The sequence below is a fragment of the Leuresthes tenuis genome, unplaced genomic scaffold, assembly GCF_036924035.1.
Source record: "Leuresthes tenuis unplaced genomic scaffold, fLeuTen1.0.hap1 SCAF_61, whole genome shotgun sequence".
Classification (NCBI taxonomy): Eukaryota; Metazoa; Chordata; class Actinopteri; order Atheriniformes; family Atherinopsidae; genus Leuresthes; species Leuresthes tenuis.
Window position 1 is genome coordinate 165,790 of NW_027325415.1, and position 14,820 is coordinate 180,609.

Below are 14,820 nucleotides of genomic sequence, written 5' to 3' on the forward strand. Positions count from 1 at the left end.
TGGGTTGGGCACAGTAGGAGCATGTGGCTGAACTGCAGCATTCACCGCTTGGAGGTCCTGTACAAAACGCCATTCATCTGGCTGGCCAGCATCTTTAATCTTTTTAACAGGAAACAATGGAGTAAGCACAGGTGAATTTTCAAAAGGAACAATAACGCCTGTTTTCTGAAAAGATTGAAAAACAGGTTTAATCCCTTTAATTGCTTCAGGTTTAAAAGGGTATTGTTTTTTACATGGACAAAAGTCTGATTTAGGGGTGACAATTACTGGTTCACAGCCTTTTATCAACCCCACATCATATTTGCTCTTAGCCCAAAGATCATTGGATACTTCAGCCAACATGGGTATCGAAGACAAATCTGTTTCAGATAAAAAACATGCTTCAAAATGTGATTCTGTGGTAGGAATTAAGTCCACAGTTCTTTGACAATGCATTGTACTCAAAAATGTTTTTTTGTATGCTGACAATCGTTCAGAAAACATCAAATTTGGATCAGCAGGTGAAACGGTCCACTCCATTTCTTTCTGACATGTAGCAACAAACTCTCCCACACCTTGACACTGCCAGTGTGTACGTTTGGCCAAGGAAATGTGAGGGCGAGTACCACAAACATTAAAAAAATCGAAGTGCTCTGGAGTGAGCGACACAGCCAATAAAGTAGGCGCACATATTTTTTCACTTCTTCTCATAGTCATTGTCAGGCCCCAAAGAAATGTGTGATGTGCAGTGCAAATCAGTAGGTTGCATGAAATCAGAAAGGGGTGAAACTAACACTTTTGCTTCTTCCACTAGTTGTTGTGAAAAAGGAGAGCTGGGAAGTTTCCACTCATAAGCATATGTAAGTGCCGATGAATCAAACTGCACTGCTGTGAAAACTTTGTCAGGCTGTAACATAACCTTAACACCCTCTGGTGTAGAAGTTAAAATAATGCCTAATTTACACATGAGATCACAGCCCATCAGGTTAATGGGACACAACTCTGATAACAAAAATGAGTGTTTGAAGGAGAGCTCATCCGGAGTGACAACACGCAATGGGCATTGTCATTTTCTCCTTCACAACCTGGCCTGATGCAGACATACAGTAAACGTGGTTTCCACTTAACTTTGGAGGACAATCAAACTCCCCTGACGTCACTACTGATGAACATAAGTTCCTATATTCTGAGAGAAATATCTTTGCTCTAGGACGGAAATAGCATGCAAAACTTTACTACGTGAATCATATTCGGCAAGCGTTTCTTCACTACACAGAGCAGGAAAAATGTGTGAGTGTGTTTGTGCTATCACCCATTAGTGGAGGCTCCGCTGCCGCGTGACGTCCAGAACCTGCCTCCCACCCTCAGTCAGTCTTTTGCCCAATTTCATCACTTTTCAGCTGTGGACAGTCCTTCTTCCAGTGTCCAGTCTGGCCACAGTAAAAACAAATATTCGGATCATAGCTCTGGCGTGGCCCATTTCGACCTCCTCTCCCACACGTCCACGTCTTCGACTTCGGCCTCGTCCTCTGTTTACACCAACTGCGTAATACATGGTCATGGCTGCCAAATGCCAAAAACCATCCCACGTAAATGTTCTTTACTTCAGTGGCGACATCTGGCATGAGGCCTTTAATTATTGCATCGCAGACTGTGGCCTTCTCTCAGCCAAACACCTCTGATCTCGCTTTTCATGATGTAAGGTTGGGCATTCAGACCTTGCTTCACCTGCTTTTCACCAAATATAGTCGGACATTCACACCTTCTTGCAGCCGAACACTTCCGCTCCACCTTTTAGTGTTCTATCACACCTTTTTTTTCACCGCATTTTATAGATTATGGTTGGAAATTCTCAACCACTCTCATCCGAAGACCTCTCCTTCCGCTTTTGTTAATATATTTGAACTTTAGTCGGACATTCACACCTTCTTGCAGCCGAACCACCTCCGCTCCCTGTTTTGATCATGTATGGTCTGGCAATACTACCTTTTCTTACCCGTTTGTGAGTAATTATGGCTGGACATTCACACCTACTTGCAGCCGAACACCACCTCTCCCGCTTTTGATGATGTATGGTCCGGCATTCTTACCTTTTCTAACACATTTTTCAGCAATTATGGTCGGAGATTCATACCTCCTTACAGCTGAACACCTCCGCTCCTGCATTTGATGGTGTATAGTTGGGCATTCTCACCCTTTCTCATCAGCTTTTTGCAAATTATGATCTAACATTCACACCTGCTTTTGATGATGTATAGTTGGACATTCACACCTTTTCTTACCCATTTTTCAGGAATTTTTCATTTTTCAGGAATTATGGACATTCAAACCTTCCTGCAGCTGAACACCTCCTCTCCCGCTTATGATCATGTGCGGTTTGATATTCGAAAATTTTCTTTCATGTTTTCTAGCAATTTTTGATGGACATTCAGACCTTTTTGCAGCTGAACACCTCCGCTCCCGCTTTTGATGGTGTATAGTCGGGCTTTCGATTATTTTCTTCCCCGTTTTTAAAAAAATTATGGTTGGACATTCAGACCTTCTTGCAGCCGAAAACCTCCGCTCCCTCTTTTGATCATACATTGTCGGGCATTTGCACCTTTTCTTACCCGCTTTTTACAAACCATGGTCGGACTTTCACACCTTCTTGTAGCCGAACACATACGCTCCCACTATTGATTGTGTACAGTCGGGTATTTTAACCTTTTCTTACCCGCTTTTTACCAACTATGGTCGGACATTCCATTGCATGCAATACTCTCCCATGGTCCTGATTCATTACCCAAATCCCTTGGTCTCTGATGACCGCTGTGCTTGCTGACTTTCTCAAGGATGCGGTGTACAAAATCATCAGTCCCTTCACCAGGTTTCTGTTTGCAGGTGTAAATGTGGGACATATTGATTTTGGTTGGAAATTGAGTGGTGATGGCTTGACACAGTCTTTGGATGGCTGCTTCATATTGAGCGTTATCATTATGTCCTCGTTCACTGTTGGTAGGTCGCAAATTCAGTTGTAGCATACTGGCCTCTATTTTGCAGAGGTCGGTCAGTTTGAACTTTTTTGCCAATATGCGACGCAATTCAACCCCAGTCAGGCAGAATTGTGCGCAGAAATCTCGCAACTCGTCAGCAAAATGGGGTCCAGAAATCTCTGGATCTGGTAAGCATTGTTATGCTTCCATGATGTCAGTCTCAGTCCAGGGTCGATAAACCAGTAATGGTCCAGTGGGAACTGCAACTTTAACCATAGGCATGGTTTGAATCTGGTTTTGTTTTTTCTCAAGTTTAGATCTCTGAAGTCCAGATTGTGGGTAAAGGATTTTTGTCACTTGCGTTAAAAGTTCTTGGGCAGGTACGCTGGAGAACCAAACGTCTTCCTTTTCCTCATCATCAGACCTATGTAACTGATGTTGTGAGAATGATGGAATTTCTTCCCGAGGGAGGATGGAAGAAGTCCCTTCTTTCCGAGAGCCAGAGGCTTGTGGCAGGGCTGGCTGTTGTTGTTGCAGGCGTCGTGGAGGGCAGGAGTCCAGGTCTGGATCCGGCACAGCTAATACTAAATTATTATCATCATTCCGTCATGGCATTTGTTTAACATTTTCCTTTCTTTCTCTTAATACACTTTATTTTTTCCAAAATTCTATACCTTTCTTACTTCTTATTTAAACTTAATTTTCTTTTTTTTGCTTCATCTCTTTCTCATATTTGCAAAACTTTCTTATTTCTAACATACTAAAAGAACCTTCAGGTGGAAAACCTCTGGACCATATGTCTTTTTCATTTCATCATGCTCAGGTCCCCCGGTAGGGTCAAAAGTCTGAGACCTACTGTTTCCCATTCTCAGACTTGGAATGGGGAAATATATTCCTTCACTCAAAGGACGTCTCCAATGAGGACCTTAATCTGTACTCACACTTCTTCGGAGTACTTCACACTTCTTCGGACTGCTTCAAAAGTTTCACTTACCCATGAAATCTCTGTCTCACTAATGACACAACCGGGAAACCCTCTTTTATTCAAATAAAAACTAAAAAGCAGTCCTATCGTCTCAGACTATCATATTTCAAAAATGATCCCAGCGCTGGTATTCAGGAAAAGGACCTGCCAGTCCTCTCTCTCAGAAAAGGCCTTGGAGGTATGAGGCTGGAACAGCTACTTCAGTCCAGGCTGGCCATGCACTGCGATCCGGTCCAGAGACACCAGTCGAGGGATCCTGTTCGTGACGCCAAAATTGTGGTGGAAATTTAGTAACGCACAGAGTCAGTTATTTTCTTCTGAGGAGATAAGAGGCTTTAATAATAATATCTTGAAAGAGAGAACAGCACAGTACAGAATACAGAGTTGCACTGACCACTGAAGTAAAAACACACAGTTATATTGCCCGCTCATCACGTCATCTGTCTTTGGTTGATAGTTGATTGTTCTTCTAACTTTCCTCCCCAACCATCAGTTTAGGTTACCCAAAAGGAGTGTATTGCTCCATCACAAGTATGCTTCTTTCACAAACAGGGTAATATGAAGAATATTATGCCTGAAACCTATTTAGACATGCAAAAATATGAAGGACAAAGCAGTTTTAACTTGGTTTGAGTGAAGGAATTCATTTTATAACAAAATCTGAAATTGTGTAGAACTCGTGAAAATAAGCTTATTCTCGGATTCCTAAAGGTTTAGTGTTGTTCTTTCCTATCCTGCAAAGTACAACGTTCTTTTTTGTTTAAAGCTATTTAGACATGGATAAATATGAAGGACAAAGCAGTTTTAACTTGGTTTGAGTGAAGGAATTAATTTTATATCAAAATCCGGAATTGTGTAGAACTCGTGAAAAGAAGCTTATTCTTATTACACCAGTCGCAGCAGCCCGGGCCTGACACCCACCATCACCCAGGCCCCCCCAGGCCCCTCCCAACAGGGGAAAAGCACACCCCCACACAGACCCCCTCCCCCTCACCGCACGCCCCAACACCCTAAAAAAAACAACCACCTGCGGACACCTTCGAGTTCCCAGAGCAACAAGCCCGGCACCAGGACCTGCACCAACCCACGCATACTGTGGCATGTCCAGGGCAACCCAGACCCCCCAGGCACAGGCAGGGCCCCGCCCTGGGCACAAGGCAGCGGCAAGCCACCAGGTCAAGGCCCAGCTCCACCACCCACGCCAGAGCGGCCCGGTCACCCGGTACAGAGCCAGCAGCCACCACCCCAAGGCCCCTAAGGGACCCCGCCCCACACCGCAAGACAACCCAACCCGCAAGCCCCCAAAACTGCCCTCCAAGCCCGACACACAGTCCCCCCCAGCAATGACCAACCCGGTCCCCACGACCCGAGAGACCACCAGACGCCCGAAGCCACACAGCTCCCCCCAGCACACACCCAACCACCCAGAGCGATTTCTAAACTGGTTAATACACAGATTGTTCTTCGCTTTCCAGTTCATGAGAATAGTTTTCTTTGCTATACATAACACTGTGAGGATCATGTGTGCTAAGCTAAATTCCACGTTGATGTTGTCTAAGTCACCCAGTATGCACAGTGTGGGGCATGCAGGAATGCTACACTTTAGCCATGTTGATAGGTCCGCACAGACTTCAAGCCAGAACTTCTGGACAGGCGCACAAAACCACAAAGCGTGTGCATAATCATCAGGTGTGTTATCTGTGCAATGTGAGCAGATGTTTGAGTGTGTTAGACCCATCCTGAACATCCTTTGTCCTGTATAGTGTGTTCTATGAAGAATTTTGTATTGTATGAGCTGTAAATTAGGATTTTGAGTCATTCTGAAGGTGTTCAAACATATTTGTGGCCAGAAGCTATGACTAGAACTGATGGATAAATCTGCCTCCCATTTTGAGGACGGTAGAGACATTGTGTCATCTATCTTAGACAATAATTTATATATTTTTGATAGTAGTTTTGGGGTGCAGATGCTTAGAAATTCTGCTACCCTAATCGGGAGTTGTAAGTCTGGTTGGTGGAGGATATATTTCTTTGTTATTATAGACTTAAGTTGTTGATATTCTAGGAATTTATTGCTGCCTATCTCATGTTGTGATATGAGCTCATCAAATGAAATAAAATGCCCATTTTGGATTATATGTTCCAGATGTTTGATTCTTTTGATCTTCCACAGAGTAAAGTTTAGCATTTTTTTGTTTTGCAGGATGTCAGGATTGTTCCAGATGGGTGTAAGCTTACACGGGACAAGTGAAGACTTTGTTATTTTAAGAAATTCCCACCAGGCTGTCAGAGAGGTGCTGATGTTAATGCTTTTGAAACATTTGTGATTTTTTACGTTTTGACTAATAAGTGGCAGGTCAGAGATTTCCAGATTATCACACAATGCTTGTTCTATATTTATCCATGTTCATCTATTGGGCTAGGTTTAAACCATTTTGATATATACCGTAACCTATTGGCTAAGGAATAGTGCTGAAAATTAGGTAAATCTAATCCACCACTGTCCTTGGTCTTCTGTAGGGTTTTTAAACTAATACGTGGTGGTTTGTTTTTCCACAGAAATTTGGAGATGCATGAATCTAGTGACTTAAACCAAGTAGCAGGTTGGTTTTATGGGGATCATTGAGAACAAATAGTTAACTTTTGGTAGTATCATCATTTTAATGGTTGTAACTCTCTCCATAAGTGATATAGGTAAGGACTTCTAACGAGAGAGATTGTCCTCTACTGTCTTTAATAATTGCACATAAATTAGCTTTGTTAGCTCTGAGAGCCTGGAGGAAATATTTATGCCTAAATATCTAATATTTCCTGACTGTAAAGTGATCGCAGGTATATTCTGGACCCTACAGTTAATGGGCAGAACTGTGGTCTTAGACCAATTGATAGAGTAGTCAGAAAGTGCTGAGAATTTATTTATGAGTGTGATCGTGTGAGTGAGAGACGTCTGTGAGTTCTGAAGGAAAAGTAATACATCATCAGCATAAAGACTTATTTTATGCTAAATATTTTGGGGTTGGATGTCTTTAATATTTCTATCTTGTCTGATAGCAGCTGCTAAAGGTTTGATGAAAATAGCAAAAAAGTGAGGGAGAAAGTGAGCAACCCTGTCTTGTACTTCTCTGCAGACTGAAGCTTGGAGAAGTTTGATCATTTGTCCTGACACTTGCATTTGGGGAGTCAGTTATTTTCTTGTGAGGAGATAAGAGGCTTTAATAATAATATCTTGCAAGAGAGAACAACACAGTACAGAATACAGAGTTGCTCTGACCACTGAAGCAAAAACACACAGTTATATTGCCCGCTCATCACGTCATCTGTTTTTGGGTATAATTGATTGTTCTTCTAACTTTCCTCCCCAACCATCAGTTGAGGTTACCCAGACACACTCGTAAATACCAGCCTAACCCTGTCCCCCCTAAAGTGCAGCTATCTCATTATAACAAGCCCACCATTGTAAAGAGGAATTTAAGAAAACAGGGCAGGGTGGTACCTTGCAGCTCGGTCATTTGCAGGTTATACACAGTAACACTCAATACAATGCATATAAGAATTATTTTCCATTACATTCCTCCCTTTTGATTATAATAATACCATTATATTAATCAACCCAAAAGAAACAAGGAAAATAATAACTTTGTCTGTAAAACATCAGCCTGCATTTGCACACAACGTGAGTTTAAAATGCAGGCATCATAGTAATAAAGGGTCCAATGATAAACAATCAAAACATGAACAATTAAACATGATTATCTTCATCCCTCTCTAAGTCAGCGTCACTAGAGGAAAAATTTTGAAAGCAAGAAAGTTATTTGAGTCATTTGGTCTTTTTCACACTGTTGTTTAGATGGACTACATAAAAGGATGTCATCCACATACTGCAAAAGAGCAGAGCCTGTGGTTGATTGAAGTTAATCCAGACTAGCTTTGAGGGCAGCATTGTAAATAGTGGGACTTTCACAGTACCCCTGGCATAACCGGGTAAAAGTCCAAGATCTCCCTTCAAACTAAAAAGCAAACCAAAATGGGCTATCAGGGTGCACTGGCGACAAGTCAACCACTGAGAAAAACTGTGCATCTGATGTAATTTGAGACAAAATAGTGTGTGGGTTGGGCACAGTAGGAGCATGTGGCTGAACTGCAGCATTCACCGCTTGGAGGTCCTGTACAAAACTGTACACATCATATTTGCTCTTAGCCCAAAGATCATTGGGCACTTCAGCCAACATGAGTATCGAAGACAAATCTGTTTCAGATAAAAAAACATGCTTCAAAATGTGATTCTGTGGTAGGAATTAAGTCCACAGTTCTTTGACAATGCATTGTACTCAAAAATGTTTTTTTGTATGCTGACAATCGTTCAGAAAACATCAAATTTGGATCAGCAGGTGAAACAGTCCACTCCATTTCTTTCTGACATGTAGCAACAAACTCTCCCACACCTTGTCACTGCCAGTGTGTACGTTTGGCCAAGGAAATGTGAGGGCGAGTACCACAAACATTAAAAAAATCGAAGTGCTCTGGAGTGAGCGACACAGCCAATAAAGTAGGCGCACATATTTTTTCACTTCTTCTCATAGTCATTGTCAGGCCCCAAAGAAATGTGTGATGTGCAGTGCAAATCAGTAGGTTGCATGAAATCAGAAAGGGGTGAAACTAACACTTTTGCTTCTTCCACTAGTTGTTGTGAAAAAGGAGAGCTGGGAAGTTTCCACTCATAAGCATATGTAAGTGCCGATGAATCAAACTGCACTGCTGTGAAAACTTTGTCAGGCTGTAACATAACCTTAACACCCTCTAGTGTAGAAGTTAAAATAATGCCTAATTTACACATGAGATCACAGCCCATCAGGTTAATGGGACACAACTCTGATAACAAAAATGAGTGTTTGAAGGAGAGCTCATCCGGAGTGACAACACGCAATGGGCATTGTCATTTTCTCCTTCACAACCTGGCCTGATGCAGACATACAGTAAACGTGGTTTCCACTTAACTTTGGAGGACAATCAAACTCCCCTGACGTCACTACTGATGAACATAAATTCCTATATTCTGAGAGAAATATCTTTGCTCTAGGACGGAAATAGCCTGCAAAACTTTACTACGTGAATCACAGTCGGCAAGCGTTGCTTCACTACACAGAGCAGGAAAAATGTGTGAGTGTGTTTGTGCTATCACCCATTAGTGGAGGCTCCGCTGCCGCGTGACGTCCAGAACCTGCCTCCCACCCTCAGTCAGCCTTTTGCCCAATTTCATCACTTTTTAGCTGTGGACAGTCCTTCTTCCAGTGTCCAGTCTGGCCACAGTAAAAACAAATATTCGGATCATAGCTCTGGCGTGGCCCATTTCGACCTCCTCTCCCACACGTCCACGTCTTCGACTTCGGCCTCGTCCTCTGTTTACACCAACTGCGTAATACATGGTCATGGTTGCCAAATGCAGCTCCTTTTCACACTTGTCCCTTTTGGTTGTCTTACGCGTCTCAACTTGGTTCTGAGCATGGCGAGCATATCGGCGAACGTCAGCCAAACGAGGACCCTCACACCATCCCACGTAAATGTTCTTTACTTCAGTGGCGACATCTATATAATATTGTCTGGGTCCCGTTAAAACATGTATTTTTCCCATCTAATTCCTTGTTTGCTTTAAAACAAGTATTCCCCATTTTCTATCCCTTCAGTAGCCAACCAGTTTGTATGGAGTACACTGGAGCAACTTGACTGATCAGTAAAACACTGCTTTTGTTGTCACCGCAAGGCTTCCCCCGTCGGTTGTTTCACTGAGACACTACTGAGTAACTACAACTCAACACAGTTTATACACATAACATTCATATACATACTAACAAACAAACAAACAATAATTTATCGCAATTTTCTCATCTCTATTTGAACGTACACCCAGGTAAATATTCCTGTAGTCTTCTCATACCGACTATGGACCCATTCATTGTTTAACTTCACTGTTTTGCAAATCCTAATTGAATATTACACATTGACATTGAACTTTACTGGATAAGCAGGTCTTCATTGCATTCAGCAGCCTATATGTGAGCATCTATGTGTAAGCTGTTCTTCTTTGCATTTATCAGCAGCAAGCAATTCTTCACTGCACATGCATATGTAAATAGTAAAACAATTCCAATGTGATAGCGAAACCTTCTATATCACAGTGGTTTCTAAGATCTATTTTAAGTTCTTTGCCATCAGTGAGATGACATAGTTTACAAAGTGTGTAAAATTATCACTGAAGATCTTTTCAGGAATTTCAAATCTAGAAATGAGTTATTTTACGCGTGATTTTGCTACTGAGAGTGCATCTGCTTGTGCACATGGAAATATTTCAGACCATTTGGTAAAAACCTCTGTTGTCACTGAGCAGAATCGTTTCCCTTAACATTAATTTAGTTCAATGAAATCTACACAATAATGAAATAATGAAATCCAAACAAATATGTTGAAAAAGATACACTGGCTTAGGGAATTATCTTCGTTTTGGTCTTAGATTGCCCTGTAGAATGTATTTTGCACATATTTGACCTGCTAGACAAAACTTTATTCATTTATTTATTCTAAAAAAAAAAATTCAATAATTAGTAAAACCATATGCTGTAAAAACCTTGTTCATTATTGCTTCCATCCCTCCTGTTGAGACATGACATGGTCCGTGGCTCAATACTGCAGCATATTTAAACAAATTCTTTGGCAGTATGGTTTTCCTTCCGGTCATTCATACGAGTCTATTGTAGATGGCAATTGAATAACATCTAATAATGCTAAAATATTTGTAGTTTATACATTTAGCTGTGGATGTCAACATACCTGTTTTTCCAATGCTGTGTTAACACATGTACAGTTGAGAAGGCATACTGACTGTCAGTGTAAACGTTAACAACCTTTTTGTTATTTAATTTACAAGCTTCAGTTAAAGCTACCAATTCGACTGCTTGAACAGAGTAATTTTTTGGTAGTGGTTGTTTTAAGAAAACTTCAGTTTCTGTTACTACTGCAAATCCTGTAGCATTTGTGCCATCAGGGTTTTTTGCTTGACCTGTTGAATAAATATAGTTATTTCTGCATTTTCATAACGTATATCAGTTAAGTCTGGCCTGGGTAAAACACTGATGGTTATTTCTGACATGCAATCATGAGGCTTTCCATCTGTGGGGTAGGTAGCAGTGTGGATGGATTAAGTGTAGCACATCTCTCGACAACAAGGTGTGGCTGTGAAAGAAGAACTGTTATGTAGGAGAGATGTCTGGTAAAGATATTTTGTTAAGTAACCATATCACAGCCACTGCATGAGGTACCTTAAGTGTTAATGGGTGAAATAACACCATTATTGTTGATGCCTGCACTGCCAATGGCTTCTGGCCATTGATTCAAAAGTACGATCTCGTCCCTTTTTCCCCCTTTCAGTGGACACTGGCCCCTAATTACCGCAATTCAGCAGGGGGTCTTTCATTAGGAGTACTGGACTCCCCCGTGCACGGTTTCAGCTCCGACCCTGGAAAGCGGAAAAAACGTTGAGATCTGGTTTGAGGACCCAATTGTTGAGAAAAGTCTCTCAATGAGACTCAGAGTTGCTGGAGTCAGTTAATGCAAATGTTTAATCTTGCAGCAAGTTCAAGAATGTGTGTGTGTATGGGTGTATGTGTGTGAACGTGTGTGAGTTTGTGTGTGTGAGAGTTTAAAGAACCTGTTATCCACAGGCAGGTCTTAACTAGTATGGCACAGGTCCAGCCTGTCTCATCTTTTTTGGAAGGTCCAGCGCTCGGCCGTAACCCTTCTGTCTGTTTGGACTCTCACATACATTCGGTTAATCATAGAAAAATGAGAACAAAACTTTTTAGCCCCTTAAATTCATAAAACAGACATGGTGCAGTTATTTCCATTCTAGAAAATAAGAGTAATCACCACCATTCCTATAAATTCTGGATATTCTAACAATCTGAATCTTTTTTAAATGTTCGATGAAGCCCATTGCTGTTCTGTTTAGAGACTCAGCTGATCATAAACCAAGTTTTGCTCTTGAACCAAGCTTCTAAACTCTTCACCTTTTTCATTTCTCAGTTAGTATTCACTTTAAAACTGATTAAAAGAAAAATTAAATGAATGCCTATCAACAAATGTGGGATCTAAACTCTAGTGCTTTCTCTAAAATAATTTCTTTTCTCAATTCAGAAATGTATGTGTGTAAGTCACAACACCCGTGACACCAAAACGGCTTTCTTTTCTCTCTTTTCTCTACACTCTGCACTGTGAGCACACACACCAAATCAGAAAGGACTGTGGGGACACAAAACCGCTCTCTCTCTTTTTTTTTTGATTGTGTGCCAGGGCGTTGTCTCACGTATTAGATTATGCTTAAGATACGAATGGGTTTATCAGTCACATCAGAATCCATACATACTGATCCTCCAATAATAAAATGGTCGGATCTTATCAAACACACTTTGTTTCTTGTGACAAGTCAGCGAAACAGCGTATACACGTCAAGACACTGAATCAAGTTTGCCACAAGAACTCATAAGTTTGGCAGTATTGCTCTGCCGTCAGCAATCATACACCCATTTTATTTTCATGAGACATGTGCAGGCACCTGTTCATCTACTGTTCTATCACTATGAATTAGTTTATCTATTATCAATAAGGATACTTCTACAACTACTATCAAAGTATGTCCGGACTTCTTATGTTGTCAGTTGCTATATATGAATAAGTGGGTTGCTACTGAAAAGCATTAAGCATGTCACACAGCCCAAACATATAACATTTCAGGACACACCACACAGTTAACAACCACAGTGAAGCGTGTCAAAGCCCAAACATGTAACATTCAACAGGACACTTACACAACACATTCAAATCAAACAGTCAGACAACATACAAGAACATATACCCCAGCCGGCATTGCTCCCTGCCTATTTTCCTACAACTCACTATGTGTGCGCACACCTTTATTCACAAACTCTTCAACTTATACTCTTTTACCGAAGCTGCTACAGCTCGATAAGCCAAATACCCTTAGATCCTATTTCGGTGAATTTGACATCTGCCTTGTATGTAACAGATTAGCGGTTTAGCAGTTTTAATTTAGTTTGAGTGAAGGAATTCATTTTATAGCAAAATCCGAAATCGTGAAGAACTCATGAAAGTAAGCTTATTCTCGGATTCCTGAAACTTTAGATTTGCTCTTTCTTTTACTGCAAAGTACAACGTTGAGCAGCACTAATGAGTTGTTTCTATTTTTGGCAGGCTTTACCTTTGCGGATGAAGCCCTTTCTGTCTGTGCAAAAGAAATCTTGTTACTGTGCAGAGTGACTTCTCTGAGTAGAGTCGCCTTACTTGTTGCGACTGTGCCGATGTTCGAAGCTGGAGTGCAAAGTTGTTGCTTGAATGGTGCTCACTGGAGCGTGTGGTAGTGTAAAGTTATACCATTTAAAAGGGCTGAAGAGTGCTTAGTGCAGCGGGTGGGCGGAGGTGCAAAGTGACACTATGGCCATAAAAAGAACACCGCTACAAGTGCGCATTGTGCCAGGAAGGGCCCTCGGACGTGAACCAGTGGACAGTTATCGCTTCTCGGCCTTTTGGCTAAGATCAAGTGTAACATCTGTTCTTATCAGTTTAATGTCTGATATGTCCTCTATGCGAGGACTACATATTAAATGGATTTTTATCAATAGGAGTTGAAAAAGGAGCTTGCTCCGTTCACTCCAAGCATCGACCCGGTACTGCAGTGCCGCTGGGAACGGTGCGCTCTCCTCTGCTCTTGTGAAAAAGCAAACAGTGGTGCAGGATGGAAGTTTCAGGGAGCCTAAGATGAAACTTTCTTTTAATCTGCTGAGAAAAGAGAGTGAATGCGAAGCAGACTTTAACACGGCTCTGGGAGCGAGCCGAGTGCGGGCTAACCGGGAGAATTGCTTGAAAGAAACGCGACACCGAATGAGCAGTCAGAACAAAGCCTCAATACGGTGTTCCCGTGTTGTTTGTGGCTGCCTTGTCTTTTGCACAGAGTAAAAGACAAGGCAGCCATCAAATAGGGCCCGATTGTTCCTACTTGGTCAGCCGAGGAGCAAGGGGGGGGAGCAAGCATCTCAACCAAGCAAAGCTCACCATGGGGAAGGTGGCTATGCCAACTAGCCTGATGCCCTGCTCCCGCAGTGATGGATAATCGTACACTGGTTTCTCTTCATAATGTACAAGTCCTTCGCCTTTTACTAAAGACTTCCGTGGAGAGCAGCACTAATGAATTGTTTCTATTTTTGGCAGGCTTTACCTTTGCGGGTGAAGCCCTTTCTGTCTGTGCAAAAGAAATCTTGTTACTGTGCAGAGTGACTTCTCTGAGTAGAGTCGCCTTACTTGTTGCGACTGTGCCGATGTTGCTTGAATGGTGCTCGCTGGAGCGTGCGGTAGTGTAAAGTTATACCATTTAAAAGGGTTGAAGAGTGCTCAGTGCAGCGGGTGGGCGGAGGTGCAAAGTGACACTATGGCCATAAAACGAACACCGCTACAAGTGCGCATTGTGCCAGGAAGGGCCCTCGGACGTGAACCAGTGGACAGATATCGCTTCTCGGCCTTTTGGCTAAGATCAAGTGTAGTATCTGTACTTATCAGTTTAATATGTGATATGTCTATGCGAGGACTACATATTAAATGGATTTTTATCAATAGGAGTTGAAAAAGGAGCTTGCTCCGTTCACTCCAAGCATCGACCCGGTACTGCAGTGCCGCTGGGAACGGTGCGCTCTCCTCTGCTCTTGTGAAAAAGCAAACAGCGGTGCAGGATGGAAGTTTCTTTTAATCTGCTGAGAAAAGAGAGTGAATGCGAAGCAGACTTTAACACGGCTCTGGGAGCGAGCCGAGTGCGGGCTAACCAGGAGA

At 42.0% G+C, this 14,820-nt stretch overlaps 3 non-coding genes across 3 annotated transcripts; all 3 read left to right on the forward strand.

Moving 5' to 3' along the window:
• The first annotated feature begins 13,510 nt into the window (after nt 1-13,510).
• On the forward strand, nt 13,511-13,701 carry LOC140285864 (U2 spliceosomal RNA). The gene has a single exon (XR_011910806.1). It is a non-coding gene; the product is annotated as a U2 spliceosomal RNA (small nuclear RNA).
• Nucleotides 13,702-14,112: 411 nt separating this feature from the next.
• LOC140285869 (U5 spliceosomal RNA) lies at nt 14,113-14,226 on the forward strand. Its single transcript, XR_011910810.1, has one exon. It is a non-coding gene; the product is annotated as a U5 spliceosomal RNA (small nuclear RNA).
• A 275-nt stretch (nt 14,227-14,501) lies between these two features.
• LOC140285831 (U2 spliceosomal RNA) lies at nt 14,502-14,689 on the forward strand. Its single transcript, XR_011910778.1, has one exon. It is a non-coding gene; the product is annotated as a U2 spliceosomal RNA (small nuclear RNA).
• Nucleotides 14,690-14,820: the final 131 nt, after the last annotated feature.